Source organism: Mus caroli, unplaced genomic scaffold (genome assembly GCF_978045245.1).
Source record: "Mus caroli unplaced genomic scaffold, Mus_caroli_1 scaffold_19, whole genome shotgun sequence".
Taxonomy (NCBI): Eukaryota; Metazoa; Chordata; class Mammalia; order Rodentia; family Muridae; genus Mus; species Mus caroli.
In genome coordinates this window covers 84793222-84801578 of record NW_028227274.1, presented here as the reverse complement: position 1 = coordinate 84801578, position 8357 = coordinate 84793222, and the positions used below count along the sequence as shown (strand labels likewise).

Below are 8357 nucleotides of genomic sequence, written 5' to 3'. Positions count from 1 at the left end.
TGGGGACAGGAACAGGAGCCTGGAAATGAACTTCTAATTAACTCCCACAGCTCTTACTGATCAGCCCTGTACCCAAGTGTCCAAGCTCACCATGCGCTAGTTATGCATGAGTGAAAGAAAAAGACAAATACAGAATTGGATGCTCACAGTTATCTATAAGATGGAACACAGGGCCCCCAAAGGAGAAGCTAGAGAAAGCACCCAAGGAGCTGACGGGGTCTGCAACCCTATAGGTGGAACAACAATATGAACTAACCAGTACCCCCAGAGCTCGTATCTCTATCTGCATATGTAGCAGAAGATGGCCTAGTTGTCCTTCACTGGGAAGAGAGGCCCCTTGGTATTGCAAACTTTATATGACCCAATACAGGGAATGCCAGGGCCAAGAAGTGGGAGTGGGTGGGTGGGTAGGGGAGCAGGGCGGAGGGAGAGTGTAGGGAACTTTCGGGATAGCATTTGAAATGTATATAAAGAAAATATCTAATAATGAATGAATAAATAAATAAATAAAAAGAAAGAAAGAAATAGGCAAGGGTGTTAGAAAAACAATGCGACTGTTCTGTCCCCACAGCATTCATTTCCCTAATATTTTGACAATCTTTTTCAATAAAAGCAAATTTAAATTATTATGATAATTTTAACGTTTGAAAATATCTCAAGTTCTTCAGTTTCATTTAGTGCTGATAAATCCACTAAAACTCATCTGTCAATACTCACCAGTTTTAGTGGTGTTCCTGTTCAGAGTTATGAAATAGTTGTGTTACCTCATGAGCTTGTTAACAAGGGTTTATGTGTTTTTATGTTGTGTATATATATATATATATATGTAATTGTTGTCATTTCATAAAATTAATTATAAATATCCATATTGCATAAATATTATACATGTCTCTACATGATGAAATCATAAGAGAAGTCAGTTGTTTGTAAATGGATGTCTGCCCTTTGTTTTAAAATCCTCTATTTGCTACTCTAATGTCAAATCATAGATTTTTAAATGAGCTCATAATGATGAATATTTAATGTGTATAAGCTTGAAGTGCACTGTACCTTCTTAGCTTGAGAAAGCACCTCCTTGCAGTGGATGTGATGAAATACGGGCATGCATACAGGGTAAGAATACGTGTTAGTTCGGCACATGTGGACAACATTAACACTGCAACTCTGCACATCAATCCTTCAAAAGCAAATTTAAGATAATGGTCAGGTCTTTTGATTGTCCTGGGAACTTGAGGTCTACAGAGAGTTCTTATTTCCTGTGGCGAGAAACTGTAGTCACTTGTGCACTTGATGTAACATGAAAGCCTATTGATGAACACTTAAATTAGCTAGAGAAATATAGTGAAAGGATGTTTTTAGTTTTGAGAAAAGTCTCACGTAGCCCAAATTGGCCTTAAATTACTATGTGGTTGATGAAAGCTTTGAACTTTTGCTTCAGGAGCTGGCTTTACAGCTATATATCAAAATAACTCGTATTTATGTGGTGCTTGTATAGAACATGGACCTTTGTTCATGTTAGATAAGCACTCTTTCAACTATAGTATGACTCCTTTAAAGGAAGATGACATTTGAATTGTCTCAAAGTGTCTTATCATTTGATGACATCTAATACATGCAGACATAGACTTTTGTATTCCTCTGTTGTGGAAGTGTAGCTCTCCCCACTTCTTGGATTCTTAAGTTTACACTGGTTCTAGAGAAAAGATTGAAAGACTGAAAGAGGAAACATTCACAGTGCAGTCTTAGCCATCTTAGTCTCACCAAGACTCACTAAGTCTTAATCTCACCAAGTCTCACTAAGCCACTTAGCCAGTGGCTTAGTCTTAGCCACTTAGTCTCACCAAGTGGTCATTTACAGTGATAATTCTTGGTGCTACATCACAATTAGCAAGGATAAGATAGGCCAGAAAGACAACTGCAGTCCTCTCAACAAATCATATTCTCAGTATAATCACTAAACAGTCAAGACAAGTAGAAAAATACCTTCATCATGGCAGGACAATAAAAATACACAAAACAATCAACAGAACAGGGATTGAGCAAAGGTAGAAAACCAGCCATAGCCTGTTGTAAATCTTCTAAACCATAGCAAGCGTCTCAGAAAGATCACCCACAGTATAGATACTGGCACTTAGATTTGGTGGGGGAGAATTAAAAGCTGTTTATAGCTGACTTAAAGCCCTCTCAATAGAAGAGGTCTCATATGTAGTAATATAAACCTAGCCAACTATCTGTGGCTGGTCAGGTCAGTAGTGTTTGAAGTAAGCAAGCAATACCTAACTTTTAGTAAGTGCTTCTTTCATGATAGAACAAGTACCAAGTGCATTATTTGGTATAGTGAGTATAAGACTTAATGCATTACTATTAAATAGTTAAGCAAGACTTAACTATTAAAAAGTGGTATTGCTCTTGTAAGGCTCTCATGATGAATCAGAGATATCTTTAGCAACTCAGCCAACTCCCTTTAGTTTTCACCTAAGTACATTAGAAGAAACGAGTTGTAGTTGAATAAATTGAATGCCTATTTGAATATATATTGTATATTATATGTAAATATTATATAATATAATTGATATGTATGTATATCTATCTATATATATATAGAATATATATAATCATTCTAAAGAAGGAAATAATTTAAACACAGTGTTTACTTTTGGTTACAAAAGTCATGATGAAGTATGATCTATAAGCTGGAAGATCCCAAATCTGATATGTTGCTTTAAAGTGGTTACTTATCTTTCAACCAAAGTAATCATACAACTTATGGAGGTACCATGAGAATAGGAATAAGAATAGTTTTATTGTTAAAAACTGCTCTCTTAAAGCCTTTGCCAGAAATTGCTTATGGTGTAAACACTTAAAATAGGATTGAACCACGGGAAGTTCTTGAGACTGAAACTTTGGAAATTATGTATTTGTAAAAGTGATTGGAAAAGGAAGGAAGGAAGGAAGGAAGGAAGGAAGGAAGGAAGGAAGGAAGGAAGGAAGGAAGGAGAGAGGAGAGGGGAGGGGAGGGGAGGGGAGGGGAGGGGAGGGGAGGGGAGGGGAGGGGAGGGGAGGGGAGGGGAGGGGAGGGGAGGGGAGGGAGGGGAGGGGAGGGGAGGGAAGGGAAGGGAAGGGAAGGGAAGGGAAGGGAAGGGAAGGGAAGGGAAGGGAAGGGAAGGGAAGGGAAGGGAAGGGAAGGGAAGGGAAGGGGAGGGGAGGGGAGGGGAGGGGAGGGGAGGGGAGGGGAGGGAAGGGAAGGGAAGGGAAGGGAAGGGAAGGGAAGAAGGGAAGAATAGAAAGAAGAGGGAATGGGAGAGGAAAGGTAATGACACACAGAAAGAAACACAAATGTGGGAATATTTAGCATAATTTTAAGGTAATATTTATCAGAAACTATAAATAATTATTATCATATGGGCCACACTATCGTTCAGAAAATACATCAATATGAGTTACAGTCTCATATTTGTTTGTTTGCTTGTATTTTGCAATTAACCCTTTTTTTCCTTTCCTCAAAACAGTAAACAGTGCATCTGTGCTTCCTTAGGATGTTACAGCAGCCCCCCAAGTATCTTTTTACCTCCCACATGGATTACCTAAGCCAAATGTACACAAGAAACACTAAATTAAATCAGAAACTGAGAGAGGCACAGCCATAGAGTAGGTCCACTGGAGAGTCCTGTGAGCCTGGATGTCACAGGTTTGTCATTATCAGATGAGGTCTCAGCCAGCTGTGGAACTGATGTAGAGCTTGAAATCCCAGAGCAAGGGTTTGGAACCAGAATCTCATGGGTCAATCTCTTTGGAAAGAAGCTGAATGCATGACAAGCATGAGTACAGATGCAACAGTGAACCACAAATCCATCCATTGACCACTTCCTGCATCATAGGATGGTGACAAGGTTAGAAACAGGGAAAAGATTCAGCTTGCATAACTTATATAGTATATTTAGAAAACATGGTATGTAAATGCATGAGAGCCTAGATGCAATATGTATTGATTTCTCAGAAAGCCAACTTCTATCTTCTCTGGCACTATTCACCAGGAAAAAAAATGAGTAAAAAATCTTTCAACCATTATGAAAAACTATATACAATATTCAAAAGACTAAGAGGTAATTATGTGAATGATTTCTATCTAAACCTTCTGAGCACTAACAATCAGAGATCATATGCAGGTTAGATATACTCAAGATAAACAAAGAGGAGCCTTAGGGCAGCTCTTATAGAAAGAAGGCATTTATAGTGCAGTTGGGATTATATTGATAGTCATACACTCTCCATTGTGAGAGCACTTACATTTGTGACTGATGTTCCTTTCCAATATTGAATACCATTATTTTCTGCTTTCTTTTTTTTTTATTCTTAAGATGTCAGTCATGCTATACAAAGGATTCTTATCCACTGTCAAAAAATTCACAAAAAGGTAAAAAGTGGAAAGAAGTAGAATTATCCCAAAGTCTCCTACTCAGAATATTTAGTGGAGAATTTGAAGGTTACTCCATAATCATAAAAACATAACAGGAAGTATTCACTGAGAAGTCAAGGGAAAGATAGCTGTATGTAATGATGGCAACTCTCATTTAATACACATCAGAAAAGTGACTCATGGTGTCTCAGAAGAGGTCAAAGGTGTTGATTTAAGTAAACACACTTTTTATTTACATCATGCAATTTAAGGACTCTAATACTAAAATTATGTTAAGCATGTCATTCAAAGAATTTCCAACTTTTATCCATGTTCCCTGTATCTCTAATAATTCTTAAGTCTAATGATTTCTCTGAAAAAAATTTAAAATAAAATAAAAGTCCTTATGTTCACAGAAAAACATAATTCTCACCTCTCACTAAGGAGACTTATCTTTCCAACAGATGGAGATCATTACAAAACTACAGCCAATCAAAATGTAAAGATGTAGAGCCCAGTCTCAAACTACACATCTATAACACAGCTTCTGTACCCAAGGCTAAAGGATCACTGTGGAAGAGAAGGCAGAAATACAATAAGAACCAGGGGAACAGAGAATCAGCTATTTTCTAGAAGTGTCAGAAACTACATCCATTAGATGTCAGCAACAGGCTGAACAAACATGGCCTGAACAAGGCCAAGGCCAATAGACATGCTAATGTTGAAGGGGGAAAGCTTTGAGAGACCTCAGCCATAGACAAAGAGGTATAGAGAACTAAGCAATGCTAAGCACAAGGAGAAAAAAATCCTCCTGGGGAAGACTACACAAATTGGCTATTCAATTAATAAATTATTCATTTAATAAATGAATTTATTGAGGTCTTTATTGAGTTTGGTGTCAAATACCTAGTAACCAGAGGCAAGAGTGATCTGAAGCACCTGTGGTGAATCTTTCTGTAACTTTCTTTTTCAGTCCTGTCTTCTAGACTCAGCGAGGATAAAAATGCAGGCTCTCAGGTTTGCCAGGTAAGAGAAGTCAGAAGCTATTGACCTCATAGAATTCAATAATGGGGAAATGTGTTGCTGAGACTGTAGGGACACTGGCTTCAGGATTTACTAACTGGTCATAATTTATGGGTGAGATTTCATAAATTCTATGATTCCTACAATTAAATTTCTGGTATCTGCTAGTAAGTGACTGAATTAAAGTAGAAGCTGAGGCTGTGCATAATACTGATACACTGAAGTGTTTTGCAGTTTATTAAATCATTTTACTTGTAGACTAACAGAGGGAGGTTCAGATAAGATGGGTCATGAATCATCGGCGCCTAATACCATGACAACAAAGTGGATATTATTATGAGAGCTGCAGAGGGCTGGCTAGGTGGTAGACATTGGGACCACACTAATAGTTAAGTATTCAATCCTGCATCTTCTACTCCTGCATCTTCTAGATCGTTTCTTCCTTGTATTTGCCCTTCTCCTTTCCTACTTGACGGGACTTGGCTTTCCTCTCCAGGATCTTCTTGTGGTCCTTGTCCAGCTTTAGGCTGGTGATAACCAGCTTGCTGGAGTAGATGTCCACATGGACTATTGTACCATTAGCCTTTTCTTGCTGAACTCATTCAGTGTAGATGTCATATTTCTTCTTGTGTACTCAGACCACTTTGCCAATCTGCTGTCCTTTAGAATGTCTTGAACAACCTGAACTTCATCATCTTTTTGACTTTAGACTGAACATTATACTTCTGTCTCAGATCTTTGGGAAGAAGGGAAGAATTAATCTTCTTCCAAATGTAAGAAGGTGCCTTGAAATCACCTCTGTGGTTCTTGCTTCTGTCAGAAGTCACAAAGGGATTGAATTTCATTTTTGCATCTGCGATCCAGAATTTTTGAAGCTGGATCAGTCAAAGCCTTTTGCCTTTGACCATTTTCTACCATCCAAGGGAAGCAGGTCTTCAGAACATCTGTCTTAACCTATTAATTCCATTCAATCTTGGCCTTCCCTCTCAATGTGACTTCATTAAACACTCTTCTGGATTTGTTTCCTTCTGGTTCTAATAGCCTCTGTTCTTCAGGCTTAGAGTCACTCTTGGTGAATGATACAATTTAGTATCTTTAAAAAATAATTGATACAAAACTAAATTATCACTTATGTTTTCATAATTAAGAACAAAATGCAAATAAAGTGATTTTAATGTTGAATTAGCATGGTGTTTAAATGCTTTCTCAGTAAAAATTATAAAATAAAAGAAAATGTAAAATATAACAAGTGGAGACCATACATATAATTCGGAAAGAGCAGACTTGTAAGATGATGAGCAATTTTAGTTTCACATGTCTACAAAATATATTCAGTAATATCAAACAATACCAAAGAAATGATTACACGATTCTTAAGTTCTGCTAAATCATATGCATCTTTGGAGTGTTGTCAAGTTTATAGTGATTTACAACTACTACAGACGAGTTTATTAGATTTCATAAATGGCTCTCACAGGAGTTATATACTCTTCTAAAAGAACAATATGCATTGCCTTTTGTAATAAATGCAAAATGTACTCTTGGCAAAAAGTTTAGAAGCTGATAACAAAATTTCAATTGGGTCTCTGTGTTCCTTACATTTCATTTCTGAGTATTATGAATTTTAACTTAAGTTCTAAACAGAAAAATCATGTGGTTGATTTTTTTTAGCATTTAATATTATATTGTAAGCTAATTACTTAGTAATAAAGACTGACAGTATTCCTCTGGGAGAAATCTAATTACATTGGTTTGACTGCCAAAGAAATTACTCTAAAAGTGGAGTCATCTTATTGTTAATGCTATGCAAATTGCTACAAAGAAAGTAGCAGTTGACGGGGCTAATTTCATTGTTGTAGCAACATGTGTGAACAAAGAACTATAAAATTATCCTGCAGGATAAATGTGAAATGGAGTCAGTGATGGTTTTATGAGTGTGACACTGGTAGGGACAAAAACTGTGAAGTCTGAGGTGAAACAAATCATCGCAATTAAAAGTAAAGTAAATCAAGCATAGTGAAGTTTTTCTTGAAATAAGTTGGCTCTCAACGGCTAGGCTTTCATCTTCTACTAAGCAAAAGAGAAAAACTGAAGATTTTGTCCTCATTGTTATGATGTCATCTCTTCAGCTGCTGAATATAACTACAGGTAGAAAGGCTTACTAACCCTTAAAACTGCCTCAAGATTTTATCTTAGTCAGAAAATCCAAGGTTGAAGAAACAGATGGCAGCAGATGGATGCTGGAGAGGTTCTAAGTAAAGGAAAACACTTATTTACTGCTGATGAAAGTACAAATTAGCACCATACTTGGGAAATCAATGTGAGGTTCCTCAAAAAATTGAAAACAGGTGATCTGCAGTATCTGGTTATGTCATTCTTAGGTATATACCAGAAAGGTTTTTTTGTTTCTTGTTTTATGGGTTTTTTTGTTTGTTTTTTGTTTTTTGTTTTTATCTACAGAGATACCTGCTTTATTCACAATAACCAGGAAAGGAAAAAAGAAAAAGCCGAGATGCCCACCAACTGATGAATGGATAATAAAAATGTGACATATTTACACAATGGCATATGACTTAGCTTTTAAGAAAAACAAAATTACAAAATTTTCAATTAAATGAGTAGAGGCAGAAACAATCATCTGTAATCAAGTAACACAGAAGTCAAAAGAAAAATTAGACATTTTCTCTCACTTCTGCATGTTAGATTTGAATCTTCAGGTAAATCTGTTCCATATGTAATAGCAACAGATGTCAACAGTTTAGTAAGGGTTAAATAGAAGAGGACCTTTGAGTGAAGGGATATAGGAGAAAGCAATATGAAGGGCTTAGGGGGAATGGTACAGGAAGAGGTAAATTGGGCTGAGGTATGGAAGAGGGTGGCTGGAAAGAGACTATGGGAAGGAACAACAAATACTAAAGAACTTTTGAACGATATGTAA

General features: G+C 36.8%; 1 pseudogene; it reads right to left on the bottom strand.

The window, feature by feature from the left end:
* Positions 1-5831: 5831 nt before the first annotated feature.
* LOC110285040 (large ribosomal subunit protein uL24 pseudogene) lies at positions 5832-6264 on the bottom strand (annotated as a pseudogene).
* Between the last annotated feature and the right edge of the window lie 2093 nt (positions 6265-8357).